The sequence below is a fragment of the Saimiri boliviensis genome, chromosome 10, assembly GCF_048565385.1.
Source record: "Saimiri boliviensis isolate mSaiBol1 chromosome 10, mSaiBol1.pri, whole genome shotgun sequence".
Classification (NCBI taxonomy): domain Eukaryota; kingdom Metazoa; phylum Chordata; class Mammalia; order Primates; family Cebidae; genus Saimiri; species Saimiri boliviensis.
Genome location: NC_133458.1, coordinates 110,554,860 through 110,575,245, shown reverse-complemented (window position 1 = coordinate 110,575,245; position 20,386 = coordinate 110,554,860). Strand labels below are relative to the sequence as shown.

Genomic DNA, 20,386 nt, shown 5'->3' with positions numbered 1-20,386 from the left:
GGGAAGACTTCTTTTCTTAATTGAACTACAAGAAGAACACATATTTCTCATGCCTATTTTCAACCCAAACACAAACAAATGGGAGAACATAGTGGGAGGGGGTTGTACCAACACTCCACAGAGAAGGGTGAGGACATCCCTGCAGAAGGAACAAGAGACAGCAACAAAAATATGACCAGACTTTAAAGGCTTAGTAAATATCCTGACTTTACCCTCTCCCTCTGAGATGTAATAAGACTCTGTTGAAGTGGGTGTGTTAGGCCATTCTTGCATTGCTATAAATAAATACCTGAGACTGGGTAATTTATAAATAACAGGTTCAGGTGGCTTACGGTTCTGCAGGCTGTATAGGACGCATGGAACCGACATCTTGTCAGCTTCTGAGGAGGCCTTGAAGAGCTTATACTGACGGTGGAAGGCCAAGTAGAACCAGGCATCCCTCACAGGAGAGGCGCCACACTTTACAGCAATCAGATCTCTTGGGAACTCACTCACTATCTGAGGACAGCACCAGGCCATGAGGGATCCATCCCAATGAGCCAAAGACCTCCTACCAGGCCCCACCTCCAATACTGGGGATTATAATTCAACATGAGATTTGGGTGGGGACAAATACCAAACTCTATCAGTGGGTCTTCCTTCCTATGGTCAAAATAAAACTCAGCTTCTTCTTATCCCCAGCTGTGGTGGCAATATTCTGGAAAACCAAGCTTTAATAATGGTGCAAAGGCTGTGTTTGTCCCTTGCTGAGTAAAAGCAAGGAAAGGAAAAAGACATGAGGCCAGCACACTGACTGCATGCTGTAGGCCTGAAGCTGGCCCGGGGCTGGGGGCCATGAGGGGAATGAGGACTATGTCCACCACAGAGGGACACAGGGCCTTCTTAGGGAGAAAGATATGTAAACAACACTTACGATGCAATGGAAGTCACATGAGAGAGGGGACTCTAGCTTGCGGATGAGGCGAAGGAAGATTAGGCAGACTGTGATTGGCCTCATTTTAGGAGATGAGGAGTTAAAAGAGGAGGAAAATAACAGTCTTCAGAGTGAAAGCAGAACTCTATAGAGCTGACACTAATGCCTGCACCCTGTGTCACATGGCATGAGACAAACCATTCATGCAGTGATGCCGTGGGGCCTGGTCTGTGTTACAGTCGCATGGCTTGCGCTTTGAAACGCAGACTCCTGCTCCTGAGGAGGAATCTGACCAAGTGAGTACAGGGGCCTTATGGAACAAGAGGAGGCTCGCTGGTCTCCCGGTGGCCTTGACTGATGCTGCTGAGGAGAGAGCCCCTTCACACAGGTGTCTTCAGGGCTCCAGTGCATGGGGCCTTGCTCTGTGCACTGTTCTGGAGATTGCTGAGGCTAAATATTACTGCAGCAGGGAGCACTCAGGAAATTTGCTCCAAAACCAATGGCAGTCTTTATCCAGGTACCTGAGGGGCAAAATGCTAATCCACATAGCATGATGCAGAGAGAGTCCACAGGATTCTCCTGCTCCCTGGAACACCACCCCAGAGCACAGCCTCCCTCCTGCTGTTTGTCTCGTTCCCGCCAGACTTGGCTGTGGGCACAAGTAAGAATGCACAGGCTAAGTAGCACCAGGTGAACTGGATAAATTGGAAGACTAGTGAATCTGCAGCCACGTGATGAAGAGTTGTAACTGGGATAAAAAGGAGACACTGGTAGAGCACGTTTCCACTGAGCACGGAAAAAGAGAACAGTAATTTTCTTTAACTGTCTATTTGGAAATTATCTAGTATTTATAATGTATGAGAAATAGATTGGAATACATTCAAGAGTATATTAAAAATATGAAACCTGATTACTTTTTCAAAGGATTTACAATCCCAATAATTAACTATGACACATTGCATGAAAATGCCAAAGGAGTGATACAAAATATTCTACAAAGGAGGAAGACGTGTTGCAATTTGTTAATCATCTGTTAGAGCTGTCACTTAGTATGAGCAAGCTAATTTAATCTTTACGCAACCTTAGCTAATAGGTGAAATGAATATTATTTTGCAGATTAGGTAATCATGTCCCAGAAATGTCAAGTAAGTTACCAATATCACTCAGCTGGCCCTTGGAAGAGGTAGGCTGCCCACTCTCCCTAAAGCTCTTCCACTTGGAGAAAAATGTCTCCTGCGTCTAAGTCAAAGCACATGAGTTAATCATGCAGCTGATTTTAGATCTGCAGGCTCCCTAAGTCAGTGTGGGTTATCTGCTTAAAACCCTGGTCATCCAGCAGAGAGATATCCACAGAGGAGTGAGGGCTGTTGCCTATAGTAGATTTTGTAATGAGAAGAAATCACTCAAGCCTGAATGATGACAGAAATCACAGAGGGGGAATGGAATACACTGTTGAGATGCTAAGTTCCAAAGAGGTCAGTCATGCCTGCTGAAATAAGTTTTGAGAGTGAGTTGATAGGTATGAAACAAGTGGAGAAAAACAAGGGGTTGAAAGCTGAGGCTTGAGTGAGGCCGACTGGACTCAGTGCTGAAGGCCCACATTTTGGTTATGATGGCTACACAGCACCATGGCCCAGCTACCTTTTTGAAGCACCTCTGTATGCCAGCTCAACCTGTGAGACGCGTCTGCAGAACATCTTAAACGTGCCTCACTCAAGTCTCTTGGAAGATGTCCAATGCTGAAACCTCACTTGATCCAAGGCTGCATGGTTCATACTCTTATGTAATATAATTACAATGATTACATTTTAAATTAAATTTATTTGGGACTAAAAAAGGTAAACTAAAAGATGTATGTTGGGACCTAAGAAATCTCCAAATATATTGTTGTCCCTAGATTCAGCATTGAATAACTTGGATTTTATATGCTTTTAAAAAGTACTGGAACCTCTTAATAATTTCCAGTTTTTCCAATGTGAGGCTTGATGTCAAAAATAAGCCAGAATATCTCAGTGTTCTAACTCCATATTCCACCCTGCACAGAGAAATAGCCTTCTGAAGTCCAACAGAGCCAGGTAAAGGGAAAACACATTGTAAATAGACTCTCACGTCATCCACACCGACTCCACCAAAACCCAAAAGTGAAGCAACGATTTATGCTCTGACTCACAATTGAAGAATCTTCACAGAATTAAAACATTAAATTAATAATCATAAAGAGGAAGTGCATATTTCCTACATTTCACTTTTTTTCCTTTTTATCTACCATCCCATCAAGCCTAGCAGTGATTGAGCAGGGTGAAATGGTTGTTTCTTTTTTTATAAATCAACATGGGTAATGTTTGAGTGCAGAAAGATCTGGTATTTCACTATTTGTGGGTGCATAACACTATCCGTACTCACAGTTCCAACAATACGTTCACTTACTTTTAACTTCTGACTCAAAGTAATTCTATAGGATCTGTATTCTTTTTTTTTTTTTTTTTTTTTTTTTTTTTTTTTTTTTGAGACGGAGTTTCGCTCTTGTTACCCAGCCTGGAGTGCAATGGCACGATCTCGGCTCACCGCAACCTCCGCCTCCTGGGTTCAGGCAATTCTCCTGCCTCAGCCTCCTGAGTAGCTGGGATTACAGGCATGCACCACCACGCCCAGCTAACTTTTTTTTTTTTGTATTTTTAGTAGAGACGGGGTTTCACCATGTTGACCAGGATGGTCTCGATCTCTCGACCTTGTGATCCACCCACCTCGGCCTCCCAAAGTGCTGGGATTACAGGCTTGAGCCACCGCGCCCGGCCAGGATCTGTATTCTTATCCCACTTTACAAAGTAGGAAAATGAGCTTCACATTGGTTTACACACAACGACAGAGAAACAATTACTGCTTGGGGAAGAAGGGCAGTGAATGCGAAGGGCAGTGAACGCTATGGTATGGCAGTTTCCAAAAATTTCTTAGTTGGAAGCTTCTGGAATAGGCAAACAAGACAAAATAAATACATTTTCTTATAGTTAGGATACAAAGTTCTGAAATCAGACAGCCTGGATTCAAAACCTAGTGCTGCTGCCTTACCCATTTTCTCTAAGTTCCAGTTTCTTCACCTGAAAAATAGGAATTGCATAGTACTTTTTAAAATGTAGATGCAACGGTGTGGGAAAATAAAGGAAAGAATTATGTGAGGATGAAGCACAGGTGATAAAAATTATTGAAGAAAATTTTATCTGGTGTTTGATATTCTTTACAGAGTATAATGATACAGAAATTATTTATTATTTCTCTTATCAAGGGTGGTATTATAGATTAATGACTGGGACCATGAACTGTCCACTGGAAGACAAGAAGACAGAGTCCCTTGGGAGCCCTGAAGCGACCAGAACTAGCAGAGACAGGAGTGTTGATCAGGGGTCTGAGTCTGGCCAATGCAGTGAAACTGTAAAAGATACAGATATTTCCAAACACAAGTGGACACTGAGATCAAGAACCATCTCTTTCCTGCAGCATCCAACCACTATCCCAAGTCTGGGCATCAGGCATTGCCATGGCTGGCCTCCCACCCAATGTTTATGGTGCGTTTCCATCTCTTCAGTTCAAATTAGCAGGAAATTCTGGAAGACGCTTGCAATTCAAGGCAAAGGATCCTTGGGGCAATGGGGACAGGGGAAGGGGCTTGCATATGACAGGCTAAATTGCGTTAAAAAGGAGAAGTCAAGAAGTGGATAGAGAGAATTTGGAAGCTGAGCAAAGAAGAGGCAATGCAAGCAAAGCTACACAAGGCAGACTTTGGCACCATGATGCTGACCTCACCGGGCACCTGTGGTGGTCTCGCCTCATAGGACTCGGGCAGGAAAACATGACAGCCTTGGGAGAAAGACACAACAAATCCTTTTGTCTTCCCTCCTGCCTCTTGGACTTGTCAGTGAAGATTCTGTTGGCAAGATAAAAAGGAATTACAATTATTCCTCTTTTGGTGTTTGTTTTTCTTCCCTCTCCTTTGGGGAGCATGTGTCTGGCTGTGAGTTCAGTCTACAGACACAGCAGGACTTTGAACATTCCCCTCAGGCTCTCATTCTGGCCCTGATAAATGCTACTCATGAGACAGTGGACTTCTGTTTTATCACCTTTGAAAGAAAATAACAATACATATTTCTTCTGGGTTACTGGGAGGGATAAATTCTTGTGGAACACATCACTCAGATTGTGCTTCATAAAGGACACTTTCTACTCCTTGACATAGATTGAGCCATAATCAAACAGCACCGAACGGCAAATAGAGGCTCAATAAACATTTCTTGGAGAAGAAAAGAAGCATGAATAAGCCAAATGAATAAAGTACATCAATTTGGGCTTAAATAGAGACACGTTCTAAAGATAAGACTGTAAAGCAAGAATCTATATCCAAGAATTTATTGTGTCTTGTTTGCCTATCCTAGAAGCTTCCAACTTGGAAATTTTTGGAAACTATCATATTATAGCATTCACTGCCCTTCTTCCCCAAGCAATAATTGTTTCTTTGTCACTGTATGTAAACCAGTGTGAAGCTCATGGATAAGACCAATGCCAAGCCCCTGTTTTCACTGGTAAACCGATGCCAGCTGATAGGATAGGACTATGCAAAACACACCAGCCCCAAATGCCCACGTCCCCACCACCCCGTCCTCAGTAAAGAAAGGTTCTCGGAAACACCTCAGGTCTATGCTGAGCCACGGAAGAAATACAGGAAAAAAGAAACAAATTACACTTGAGGAGGTTTCATCTAGTTAAATAAAATTACACTAAACTTTTTTTAAAAAAAATAAAGGTTTCAAAAGTCAAACGTAGAAGAAGGCTAGATTGTTGTTGGTGCTGCTGCTGCTTTCTCTTCATCCAGAAGACAGAACCAGAGTCTCTGGATGGGATGACTTGATACACAGGCAATGAGAAGGTGGGTCCCACAGTCTCATGCCTGGAGCCTCGTAACCCCTCAAGGGCAAACATTCCCAGCACATAAATCCTGGCACAGCCAGGCCAACTAACCTTCATACCAAATCCCTCATCTTTGGAAAGTCTACTGTTTTGATGTGATCATCAAAGACTAATGGAAAAGAGTAATAATATTGCAAAGTTTAAGAGAAAAGAAAGGAACATCTGGAATTAACTTTGAAGGAGAAGGATACTGACCTCATAAACTACATGGATTTTAAAAAAGGGAGTAAAGCCCCCTGGGCAGTATCCAACACTGAGGACAGAAGATGGAAAAGTATACATTATTTTAATCACTGAAATGTAAAAAAAGAAAAGAAAAAGAAAGAGAGACAAAGAAAGAGAAAGAAAGAAAGAAAGAAAGAGAAAGAAATGTGTTCTCTAAAAATCAGGTCTTTTTATCTACCTGTATTTCAGATTTGCATTGACCTATTTCCTTTTTAGAGAAAAATGAGCTGAATTTTTTTTCTTTTCAAATAAGCTTTAGAACCAGACAAACACAGGTCGGATTCTGATTTTTCACTGAAATAAGCTGGATGGTATTGGGGGAGTGGCTCTAATTGTGGCCTTGAGTGTAAGATTGTCAGAAAATGTGGTACATATACACCATGGGATATCAGGTAGCCATAAAAATATAAGTCTTTTGCAACATGAATGCAGCTGGAGGCCATAATCCTAAGTGAACTAAAACAGAAACGGAAAACCAAATACCACATGTTCTCACTTACAAGCGGGTGCTAAACGTTGGGTACACATGGACATAAAGACGGGAACAGTAGACACTGGGACTACTAGAGAAGAGAAAGAAGGAGGGAGGCAAGGGCCAAAATAATACCTGCTGGGCACAGTGTTCACTACCTGGGTGACAGAGTCATCATGCTCCAAACCTCACATGAACCCCTGATTTGAAAATAAAAGTTGAAAAGAAGAAAATATTAAAATAATTTTTGAAAAACCAGAAGTATCAACCAGAAACTGAAGTGAAATCAGAGGCAATTTCATAAGAAAACTTGCTAAAAAGCACATAATAAGCATAAGTAAATAAAACACATATGTATAAACTAAATTCATATCATATAATTTGCCCTACTTTACCAATGAACCAACCTTGCTCGTTAAGGTCATCAAAGTTTACTCCATCCTGGGCCTCCCCATGAAAGTCCTGCGTGTGGGAATGCACACCCCATACAATACAATGAAGAATGAAGTGTGGGCACCTGATGTCCCAGGGTGTGCCTGCTTGCAGGGCACATTCAGAGGCTGAACTGGAATGTGCTTGCCCTCACAGTGCCTTTATTTCATGATATGATTTTAATGGTAGTAAACTATTGAATAGCTTAGCACAATGTCCTCCAGATTCATCCATGTTATCTCAAATTCCAGGATTTCTCTCTTTTTAAGGCTAAATAATAATCAATTGCATGTATGTGCCACATTTTCTTTATTCATTCATCTGTGGTTGGATATTTGGGCTGTTTCCATATCTTGGCTGTTGTGACTAATGCTGCTATGAACATAAACATGAAGATATCTCTTCAAGACCCTAATTTCAATTCTCTTAGATTTATATGCAGAAATGGGATTGCTAGATCACATAGTTGCTCAAGAGGTAAAAAGTTAGGAGAAATGAATAAGTTCTAGCTTTCTAGTCTACAACGTAATGCCTACAGTTAATAATACACTGTTGTGTACTTTAAAATATGTTGACAGTATATCCCATGTTGTGTTCTTATTAAAGAAAAAAGCACTAGGAAATGCAGTGCCATGATTGAGGTGATGGTATCTTGCATGTATGCAGATGTCTAAACTCATCAAAATGTATACATAAAATATGTGCAATTTTTGAATGTCAACTATACCTCAAAAAACCTTTAAAAACTTGAACAGTTTTAAAAGCAATCATTTTAGAATATTTAACAAAAATATCTCCTTACTCTGATTCCTGGAGTGACAAGAAAAGAGGCCTAGGGCTGTGGCCCGGTGGTTTGTTTCAGTTTGCCATCCTCAGGCAAGTCTGACACCTGGAATCAGGCAGTTGGTTTGTCCTATGAGCTGCCTTCTGGAAGCACACATAGCCCAACAAGAAGCATCATGGGTTGGGTACCTGTTCTATGTAAGATTCTTAAGTTTTCAAAACAGAGACAGAGACAAAGAGAGGAGAAAGAGGGAGGAGAAGGGGAAGGAGACAGAAAATATTAAGTTAAATCATGAATAAACATATCCAGTAAATACTCAGCCCACAGCTGTCTTGAATTTTTGTCCCCCATGGTAGGCACGGCACTATTTGCTGGAAAGAAAAAAGGAAGATGCATGAGATCCAGATCTTATATCCAAATTTATAGAATTTGAACTCTTGATCTTATGAATCTTACTAACAACAAACTAAAAACACCCAAAGAGAGAAAGGTATTTACCCATGGGCACCTGGCTAGTTGGTAGCAGGGCTAAGCTTGGGAGAAGAATTTTCTCATCTCCAAATCTGGGCTCTTTCTACTTCCCACTTCCTCCCCAGGATGCCCCACTTCCCCTTCATACCACTGCAGAGAGAGCCCTTGGGTCTGGATGAAGAAACTCTTGTATTACATTGTTATGTATGAGCCTGGCTTCTGCTCTCATCCAAGCAGTTCTTGAATACCACTTCTTTTTACAACTATGGAAACTTTCCTCTTTCTCAAATTACAGTGGATGAGATATTGAGCTAGGCTTCTTTTAGCATCCAATTATTATTTGAAATATTTTTTTCTAGAAAACTGATATTTAAGACCAAGGCAACTAATAAATCAACTTTTTGAGACAACTGTGTTCATAATTTGGAGAACTGACTATAATATGTGATAATAATTTGTATATGTGATGTGCTTTGAAAGGAAGATTTTCAAGACATTCTGTCCAATGGAAGCTGTCAGCAGGTGATACTTTGAGAATATCAGAAAGTTTCATAGGTGGTGGGGAGTGCAACCATGCACTGCTTAACATACAGATTGGAGTTGGCACCCTCACTTATGTGAATCTTATCACACACTGCCTTACACATTCACACACAGGCGTCAATACACAGATTGATAAATTAATATCTTGCATTTTCTATCATCTTCAGAAGCCTAAAAATTTGAATCTTCCGAGTTTGCTTTTGGAATAAAATTGCATATTAGTATTTTCTTTCTTTTCCCTAATTAATGTACCTGATTAAAACTTAAAATTTAACTTTAAATGTATTCATAACCAGTTTAATTTTCCTTTGTATTCTTCCTTAGCAATCCCCGAAATCATCAAACACTTTTCTCTGGAATTGAATCTGAGAGGTACGTGGATCTGGGGAGAGTAGAGTTCTGTGACTGGTTTCTGATCCTGCTGTTTACATTTTGTACATCTTGGCACATCACAGCCCTTGGCCTTTCCGTGGTTAGGCATTTACCAGGGGTGGTGAGAGGGAAATAAGTGGAAGGAAATCGAGTCTTTGTAGTCTGTGCCCAAAAGAGTAAAACTGAGAGATCTGCCAAGGCCTTCTCCTTGAGACACAAACATGAAAGTTACCGTAACTGCAACTTTCTTCCAAACCGACAGCAAGAGAAACCACTGTATACCCACATACACCAGTGACTTCCACATGTAATTTCTGTGTTGGGCCCTTCTGCTGAAGTCCAAACCCACATATCCAAGAGCCTGCTGAAAGTCTCCTCTGAGATGCATGGGCCTGACTAGAGCACCTAACACTGAGTCCGTCATCTCTGCTCTTTCTCATCTGTAACCCACCCACCATCCACCTACCAAGACCCAGATGATCCAGTGGGGAGTGAAGTAGTCAGAGTTCCTGCCCTAAAGGTAGCGGCTTCCAGTTAGAGACAGCAGGCAGCTGGCCCACCCCAGCCTCCCTGCTTTCAGCCCTTGAGAGCTCCACTATCCTATAAACTACAAGGCCCTGGTCACAAGAAGGCAAATGTCACATGGTGGTAACTCACAGATGCTTCAAAGAGCCCCCTGTTTTCTTAATATTGGACATGCAACTGTTCTCCATGAATGGGCATTTGGATGGTTCCCACATTTGCACTAACAGACAATGTCACATTTAATCACAGTGTTGCTGTGAGCACAAGATTCAATAGACAATGCATTCACAAGCAGAAGTGCTGGGCTTAGAGTGTGTCTGTTTTCAAATTTACTGGATATTTCTAAATTGCTCTCTAAAGTCATGCCACTCTGTGGGCCCTCAAGCAAGCAAGATAACTGCCCACATCCTCAGCAGCATTTGTATTATGACATTGTTGTATTTTTGTCAATCTGATTTGTGTGAAGATGTTTCTCAGTGTTGGCTGCATGTCTATGACTCTGATTACTAGGGAGACTGAGAATCTTTTAGATGTTTATGAGTCATACATCCCTCTGTGTGAACTTCTTGTTCATATTTTGGCAAGTTATCTCTCAGATTGTTTGCTTTCTCATTTCGATAAATTACTTTAATATTCTGGATATTGATCAGTTTATTATAGATGTTATAAATACTTTTCCCAAATGCTTTCTATTTTTTAGCTTCTGTTACAGCGTGTTCTTTTCAAAATGAGGTTTTCAGATAGATGTAGACTAATTTTTTTCTTTACTAGTTACTCTTTTTACATTTCGTCTAATATATACTTGCCTTTTCAGATCATAAAGTATATTTTTCTATGTTCTACTAAGAATTTTTATTTGAGATATACATATACTGTTATTGATTCTGTCTTCTGTTTCATGGATGTATGTATTCATCACTAAGTTAATTTTATTATAGCTTTAAAATAAATGTAATATGTAGCAAGCCATGTCTACCTTCCTTGTTAAATTTTTTCATAAACTTTCCTCTTACTTGAGTTTTCTTACTCCAAATGCATTCTATAATCATGTGTCAAATTCTTATTATTTATTTGGAAATAAGTTGTGTAGATTGATTTATCCATCAATAAAATCTTCATAACTTTGATTCTTATCACAATTAAATACGTCATTTTAAATTAAGATAGTCTTTTTTTGTACAGGCAGAAAACAAATAAATTTAATGTGATCACAATGTTTTTTCATACAAGGCTGGTTTAAGATTTTCAACAAATTAATTACAGTGTGTTTTCTTTTCGTTACTTTTTGTTTTCTTTTCCTTATAGTTGGTTTTCATTTGTTTTCAAATCTAGGGGTATATTTAACATTCCACCTTAAGAAAACGTAATAACCACGAATTATCTGTGTGAGAAAGGTAAAAGGGAGGTTATTCTAAAATGAAAGTCAATAGTGAAGAGGGAAAGGATCTTCCACGGTGCACTGCAGCCGCTTACAACATTTTTCAAAATTAAGGTCTTCTTTAATACTTTGATGTCTCCAATAACATTTTATATATGTTTTCCATATTTTGGTAAACACTTTGTTACCTTGATTCCTGCGTGAACCCATAGTTTTATTTCCTTTACAAGTGGTGTGTTCATGCACCTGTTTTTCCTGGTTACTTCTCGGTTTACACTAATGCCATTCATTCTGTGCTTTGATCATACATCCAGTGATTCTGATGAACTTTCATTTAATTTTAATTGTTACTGTATTAATATACCTCTCTGAGCCTTACTTTAGTTTCTTCTATGAGAAAGTCAGAAAATATAGTATCTACATCTCAGTGTTTTTTTTTCCCATTATTAACTGATATATTTATAGTAGAAAGTCATAGTTTTTGGTATACATTACTCATGTAATGAGTATTCATTCATTTCTTTTGATTTCTCTATCTCACAGATAAATGTAGTATTAAATACAAAGACATTTTATTCACTAACTCTAATTTATGCATTCAGGAGATCATAAAGTATATTTATGATCTAGGCAGTGGATACTACCCAGAATTCACACTTTTTGAGAGCAGGTAGTCTATTAATCTACTGATGTGTCCCAAGGCCCAGAACTGGGTCTGGCACATAGCATTGAATAAAGGTCAAATAAAGAAATTAATAAATTCAAACATGTAGTAACTGAGGAAGATCATAATTTTTTTCCCAAAATGCCATTCAAATGGGATTTGCTATTTTGATCAACTTACTTTTAATTCAATACTTTTAGGCCCTATTTTGTTTAGTCAAATTGTGTTAAGGCAAATTTTCTTTCAGTCTCATAATCTACCCCACCTATTAATTCCATACTTACCCTACATGGACTCTCCTTCCTTGAAGATCTTCTTCCTCTTATTTCACATTCCTTATCTCTCCTTGAATCTTGCACAGCTCTTAACCTGCATGGCCCTTTGACAGTTTACCACTATCTGCCTCTTATGCCCTGGATATTCCACACAAGACTCTATGCCCCTCACAGTGTGTCTTCAGGCGTTCCCTGGGTGTCTCTGAGCTTTCCAGTCTCGGAATGACTTCTAACTACAACACAGGTGTTTATCACCTAATGTGTGCTGAATGTATGTGAGAACCAATGAGGGGAGAGTTCCTACATTTCTTCACACAATTGGCTCCTCATTACATGTCTATCCCCTCTCCAGACTAATACTCTTCAGCACATCCCCTCACTCAGGGGTCTGCCTCCAGGACTCCTCCCATGGTCTATGTGCCCTTGTTCATCAAGCCTCCGGCCAGCTTCCAACATCCAGACTGCACATGGGTCACATCAAATATCTGTGTATTCCATCACAGACCTTCATTCTTTTCTGGGTCTCCAGCCTGTGGACACGTGTTTGTCATTTACAATAAATTTCTCTACATCACACTTGGGCTATTCCTTTTCGTCTTTCACACGTGAGCCATGTGTCCCTTCTGCCTTCTGCCCATGTCCTGTGTTCCCATAATACTTACTGATATGCACCACCATTGTTCCACCGTTGGCTTAAAGGTCCAAAGGGGACATGTGCTATGTTACTTTGTCATTAAAACCCCATTAGCTGCTACAGCATCTGGCAAAGTACAGATGATCTATAAATATTAAACTTAGTGCTCTGTAAGAATAACAGATTTTTTAAAAATTTCAGAGGTGTGTCCTGAAAATGGAGGACAGAGATTTGGCTTATCAAGATGAATAAAAGGAGCTGGGGAGATGTCATGGAGGCTCCTTCTACAGAGAGTGGCTGATGACAGTAAATTAACATACGTGGAAAGCCAATCAACACAAGTGTATGCATGTGGGGACAAACTGACACATAGGACTAGCAACTCAGCTTTCATTTTTCTTTTACAGCTGTTTTATGTATGTCATGAATGTATACACCCAGGTAGAAGGAAAAAAACCAAATGTATGTTGGCTTTAAATTACATTAAGCTTGAATATCATTTTGATCAGTATACACAGCCTAAATTCTTTGACTTCACGGCATTCCTGCATCCTGTATGCCAACTGTTCATAGCAGGAATAAACTCTTCTCCAAAATAAAGGAAGAAAAAATATTTTTATTTATCTCAAAGTTGTAACAGGTATGCAGATTTAAAGTTATTTTCCAACCCCTCTCAAGAATAACTGGTGATGTATTTTTTGATATTTTTAAAGACAAGACATATATTTTCATTGCTGATGTTGATCAGTAGCTAGTTTTCAGATGAGTAAATATATAAATAAATGAGAAAATACTTGTTTTCATAATTAAAATGCTTTTATAAAAAACATCTAAAAATTAACAATTAAATTCAGTTATGGTAAGTGTCTTTTACAAGTTTTTAAGCACAAATAAGGAAATATTTAACAACTGAATCTTAAATTTACCAAACCACTTTGCAAGGGATTTGGTTATTTAGGAAATATTTTTTCTAACTTTGTAACAACAGAATAAATGTGCATGAAATTCAGAAACCTTAGGCAACATCCATTGTTTCACAATAACTGTGTGCACCAGATTCCCCATGGACCACACCATGTGTAAATAATAACACCAGCTATACTGGGAAGTTGAAATGCTTCCATGTATAACAGTGCTGGGGAGCTCCTCTGAAAATGGAACGCTAGACATGGCATCTTTTTCTACCCCAAATGGTCCCAGATAGTCGGTGACAGATTTAAAGTTGAATTGTTTAACATGGACAAATAAAAAAATTATCCAGAAAAACAAAATGTTGTAGCAGTATTTTTTTCTTCTTCTGACAGAATCTTTATTACAGTCAGATACCTACTCCCCAGGTAACCTGTTTCCCTCTGGGAAAGCATAAACTCTTAGACCCCTGGGCACAATGAATTTAACTAGAGTCACAACCTGTTCCCCATATCAGTGGGCCTTAGCAATGGGCTTCTAGAACAATTAAGGTCAAATCAATGCATCCGGATATTTCCCTGTGGCCTCTAAGAAAATTAGCTTTTGATTCTCATCCTCTCTTCCTCTTCCCTTCTTTCTCCTCCCTTTCTCCCCCCACGTCTTCTGTCTCTGCCTCCTCCTTTTTCTCCTCCTCCTCCTCCTCCTCCTCCTTCTTCTTCTCCTTCTCCTTCTTCTTCTCCTTCTCCTTCTCCTTCTCCTTCTCTTCCCTTCTCCTTCTCCTCTCTCTCTCTACTTTAATGCAGAGATGCAAGAGACTGAGAATGGAGGACAGAGATATGAATGGACAATGGGCAGACCAGATACAAAAATAAACCTGACCCACAATCTGTGGCAACCTGCCCAGGAAGCCAACTCACACACTACAGTACCAGCCCAGGAAACCAGCCCACGATCTGTGAGTCAGACCCATCGGAAGCCAGACCACTCTAACAACTGGTTCAGGAGGCTAAACAATAACTCCTGTAATCCTTGATCGCAAATGACTAGGACATGATTAATAACTGGCAACTTCCCTGAAGTTGTCCCTGCTTAGGCCCAACCAGAAAAAGTCAAATCTGCTCCCCTAACCAATCACGTAGGCAGCCCTGCTTCCAGTGAACTGCCTCAGTTTTCCCCTGCAGGATGTCTGCAAGGCAACAGGGCTCATCTGAGCTGTCTGTTACCCACTGTGAAGCTTCCCCTCTCCTCTGCATGCCTGTGATTCTTGAACAAATGTGGTGACGGTGGCCGGCCCCCTTGCTAGAGCAGCTCTGAATGAATGGCCTTTGCCTGTTATCATTGGGTAATCTTCATTAATTCCCGTGGATGTGAAACAGATCATCTCTCTGCCTGTCAGAGCTTAAATGGATGTGCATAAGAAGGCAGACCTTTGAGCATCTCAAAGAATCAGAACTGGGCCCTGACTGAGCACATCCTGAGGGGTCCCTGTCTCAGATCCCCAACCGGTAAACTCATAAGTGTCTTTCATTTTTGATGCCAATTTTCCTTTCGGTTTCTATCACTTTCATCTCAAAAACTCCAAGTCAATACAGAACTTAAAATCGAGACTTCAAAGTCAACATAGAACTTAAAATTGGGAGTGCTCACCTAATAGACTAAAATCTCAGGCTAAAAGAGTGAGGGGCAGTGAGTACTCCCCTTTGCTAGGTTGGAAAGTGGATTAAATCACTGTGTTACTGGCCAAACGGTACTCCTGCATTTGGAAATACGGCAGGAAACCAGACAGTCAGGGGAGGACCGTATTCAGGCTATCGTGAAAGGGAGAATATTTATTAATAAAAAATGGAGGGTCCTGGCTTTTTAAGGTAGCCAAACGAGAGTAAATGTACCTTTATCAGAGCCATGAGGAAGGATAGAGGTGGCTCTTATTTGGCAATATGTGGAGGCAGAGTAGGGAGATTTCCAGGGGCTCAGGGACTCAGCTGAAGTTCAACATTGTCGTCAGCACGTGTTTAGGCTGAAGGTGACCTACCTGAAAGTAAAATGGTAAGAAAGACCAAAACCTTCTTAGCCAGTAGAATGAATTTCAAAAGGAAGGCAAAAAGTTAAGCCGTCTCCTGGGGTTAAGAAGATGCCATTTGATCCCATGTAAAAATCTGTTCGGAGACTAGTTAGGTAGTTGCAAAGTTTCGCAGGAGGTAGATGAGACATGAGACAAATCTGAACTCTGCTGTATGAGTTTGTTCTCATGCTGCTAATAAAGATATACCTGAGACCAGGTAATTTAAAAGAAAAATAAGGCTTAATGGACTCACAGTTCTGCATGGTTAGGGAGGCCTCACAATCATAGTGGAAGGTGAAGGAAGACCAAAGGCACCCCTTACATGGCAGCAGGCAAGAGAGTATGTGCAGGAGAACTCCTTTTTATAAAACCATCAGGTCTCATTAGACTTATTCATTATCACAAGAACAGCACAAGAAAAACTCACCCCCATGCTTCAGTGACCTCCCACCAGGTCCTTCCCACAACACATGGGGATTACCACAATTCGAAATGAGGTTTTGGTGGGGACATGCAGCCAAATTATGTCACCTGCTGAGCACCCCCTCTTAGGCACTGTTGACCTGACAGAGGGCAAGGTAATCTCTGAGAAGGTACAACTCAGATGCATCCTGATTCCTTGATCTTTTTTTCACCTAAATGTCCCAAAGCTGTGGCTGGAAGAAAGTTGAGTCTTTTAAACTTGATCCTAGGGGCTCAGTGGCAACAGCATTTTGCTAAGAGACAGAAATTTCCAGACTCAAAGGAAAGGGGCAGTCAAGACCGTTACTTGCCTAGAAGAAGATAGAAACCATTTGTGGATTCAAACTGCCAAAGAAATCCAAGTCTTGGCTTGCCTAGCTTCCAAGGTGAGCACCAGCCCAGCAGCTGCATCAGCCCAATTTGCAGCAGTAAGATTTAGGTTATTAAAGTAGAATCAGGAAGGACATCCAACATCTCAGATGCAATTCAATGGGCAAGGTGAGGCTTCCCATGGCAGAATTGAGCTCCATCTGCCTCAGGGCAATGGAGATTCTCAGAGTGAACAGTAATGGCTAGCTGGACTTGCTGAACAGGGTGTCCACTCTGTATCTGTGCAGGGGAACCAGCAACAACCGGTCATCAGTGTGTTTCTCATGTTGCATCATATGAGATTGACTTGTTGATACTGCGACCCCCTCCTTCAATACCACTACTTGTTGGCTTTTGCAAGGTGGGTTTTGCGGTAAAAGGAGGAACATGACAGAGCGGAAGCTGCACAAGCCGGAGATTCTGGACTTGGTTTTGAATGCAGTAACTGGATGAGGCTTTGGGCTTCTCTATTTGACTAGAAACTCAGTATGTTTTTCTGGAGATGGACGTTTTGCATGTGAAATGAGGAGAAGGAGCATGAATCTGCGAATGCCGGGTCTCCCAGTGTCTGAGGTGTGGGCTGTTGTATGAATGAGGGTTGACCTCACACTGAGCATGCCGTAAAGTCTGGGCCTTCGTGCAAGGGAATCCTTCCTCCTCGAATAGTCCCAGCCACACACTGCTATGCAGACTGCCTCTATGAGGCCTGTGCATGGCAAGCTGGAGCCAGTCTGTGTGCATATCACCCCGAGGTGGGGCTTATGCAGGAAAGAACATATTGATAAGGTCTAGAAATAAGGGACAATTTCTGAACACTCTGGGAAATATTTTCTGACTCTGAACATAAAAATAAATAATAGCCTGTCTCCTAAAAGTGGCAATACACAGCTATGGGCTCTAAGACTGTCATAGTCATTTTCTCCCAACCTGAGAACAAAGTCAGCAAAGAGAATCCCAACCAGAAGCATTCCTGAAGCAGAAGGGCAGCTGTGAAAGTCTGCTTCTGACCTTGGTTGCTGCCTTGAGGGAAACCATAAAGCTTCACCCTTAGACCACTTTGATTTGGATTTCCTTGCAGCTTAAATCTCCTAGAAGTTTAAACTCTCAAGCCTTTAGTTAATTAATATTTTGTTTACCCAGCAAGGTTTTAGCTCTCTGAAGATCATTTTGTTCAGATGATCTACACATTGTCAAGCAATAAAGAAAATGAATGGTAGTTGTATTAATTACTAGATCAAATACATTGAACAGTATAAATAAACTTAGTGAAACAATATTACTAAATATTAATTAATATTATGAAGAACTCCTGTGTCCATCACAGTAGGGTCATTCATTTGTTTTTCTGCCCATGATCATCCCTCTCCTAACACTAAGGTTTAAGCTGGCAACTGCTCAATGATCACATGGGTTTAGATGGACGAACAGCACTGTCATGAGAACACTATGGTTTTCTCAATAGCCATGCACCCAGGTACTGCTATGATATCAAATTATAGTGAGGCTTAGACAGGTTCTACAGATGCTTCCATGTCAGACAAACTACAGAAGAGGAAATTAAAACACAAGTCAAGTGATCTCATAGCACACCCTGCAGCTGAGTAGAAGCCATCCTGATGTCCTCATATTAATACAGACCAACTGAGGCTCTCAGACAGGTGGAAATAATGTACCTTTCTTTTAAAGCTAGTTTCACTGCACTCTTATGACTTGTGCTTGAATAGAACTTGACCACAGCACTAGAGAAGTCTCTGAAACCATTATTGGAAGAAAGTTTAGAAAGAACAAATGAGGAGACTGATGTGAGTAACAATAAAACTCTAGTCTTCTGTACAGCCAGCTCTGTGTGAATTATCATTTCTCTATTGCAATTCCCCTGTCTTGATAAATTGGCTCTAAGCAGCAAGCAAGGTGAACCCATTGGGTGGTTACAAATTTTGGAAGCTCATCCAGGATTGCCCTTGTGGCTACCTGCCCATGGTTTGGTAGCATCCCTCTGGTGATGAATTCAGAAGCCAGCCCAAGAGGCTGCTTAGTGTTCTTGGACTGGGGGATGACTCTGGTACTGTCTCTACTGGTGGAGTGCTGCTGACCCAATGTGCATAGACTTAATTGCAATAGAGAAGTTGTCCTGGGGAGATGTCCCATAACTCTAGCCCTATCCCAAGGTGTCTGTCTGTAGCCCAGTAATGGGAGTGTCTGTAGCTAGAGCCTTATTATGATGTGTCTGGTTCAGTGAGTATTCTAAGCATTGCCAATGTCTCCTTCCTTCTCCTGATTGGTTTGTAGCCCCATAGTGCAGTGTCTGTCTATAGTACTGTTGCAGGATATCTGTCTTGGTTCAGTTATTCTGGGGTCTCAGTTGGCCTTCCCTAATTAGTAGAAAGAGTCTTGGTTCAGAAGATTTCTCCTCAATCAAGATTTTGGGGATATTTCTCAGGAGGAGAACAGGAGAAGAGTTTGGAAGGGGTACGCTGGGAATTCTTGGTTAGGTATCTTAATTTGAAAGGCCTTCTATATTAGTCCACCAGAAAGCTAACAACATTATACGTTAAGCAATTCAACCTTTGTTAAACATATAAAATATGAAGTTAAGAACGTGTTAGGATGATATCCGAGGAATACACTGGTAAGTGTATATGTATGTTTTACTTAGTTTCTAAGATCACAGTAAGTAAATTTCTACAAAGAAAATGCCTTGCTTCCTGAATTCTGGGGCTGCTGGATGCTCACTTGAAGACAAGGACTTTTCTGGTGGGTGAATGAGTGACATTGGCTGACATCACAGTTGTCTGCACCCTGTAGTGGCTCTATAAGCGGGTCCTAGAGCCTTCTTCCTGCCAGGCCTTTCCCAATACCAACCACCGGTTCATCACCTGCATTAACCAGCCCCAGTTCCTGGCTGTCTTGGGGGAAGTGAAACTGTATGAGAAGATGACCCAGTTTGATGCTAAAAAGTTTGCAGAGAGCCAACCTAAAAAGGACACACCACAGAAAGAGAAGGGTTCACAGGAGAAAAACACAGCTTGCCCTGCTTCTGGGAGGAGACTGATGAATGTGAGCAGTTGCGGGTGGCTGAGCCCAAGGCAAGGACCCCCTTGCTCTCCTGCCCAAGAGTACTTTTGTGTTAGATGAATTTAAGTGCAATGACTCCAGTGAGGACACAGTCTCTGCGGCATTGCCATATTTCTGGAAGCACTTTGATAAGGACGGCTGGCCCCTGTGGTACTCAGAGTATCACTTCCCTGAAGAACTCACTCAGACCTTCATGAGCTGCCATCTCATCACTGGAATGTTCCAGTGACTGGACAGGCTGAGGAAGAATGCCTTTGCCAGTATCATCCTCTTTGGAACCAACAATAGCAGCTCCATTTCTGGAGTCTGGATCTTCAGATCCAAGCCAGGAGCTTGCCTTTCCGCTGAGTCCAGATTGGCAGGTGGACTACGAGTCCTACGTATGGCAGAAACTGAATCCTGGCAGCGATGAGACACAGCGCTGGTTCGAGAGTCTTTCTCCTGGGAGGGGACCTTCCCACCTGTGGGCAAAGCCTTCAATCAGGACAAGATCTTCAAGGAACGTCTCTTGCCCTCACCTAGCTGCCTGCACCTCCCCTTCAGGGAGATGGGGTCATTAAAGGAAACTGAACACTGAAAAAAGAACAAGAAGAAAGAAGTTGCCTTTCTACCAAATTCACGAAATGTGCTTACATTCTATTTCACACAGGTATTAAAGGCTGTGAAGAAATCCAAGAATAATAAAATCTAGCAGGGAAGATGAAACCTGCTTACATTGAAAGGTACACTTAGAAATCTTATTTCTGTCCTCGAATTTTGGTTTCCTCACATACAGGATTAAAAGGCACAGCTACTTGGTTTGCAAACATTTTTATAACTCTTAAAATATGTGATTCTATAATTAAAATAAATTATAAGTTTTAAA

The 20,386-nt window shown here is 41.0% G+C and overlaps 1 pseudogene; it reads left to right on the top strand.

Moving 5' to 3' along the window:
- The first annotated feature begins 19,155 nt into the window (after window positions 1-19,155).
- LOC101028627 (elongation factor 1-gamma-like) lies at window positions 19,156-20,098 on the top strand (annotated as a pseudogene).
- Window positions 20,099-20,386: the final 288 nt, after the last annotated feature.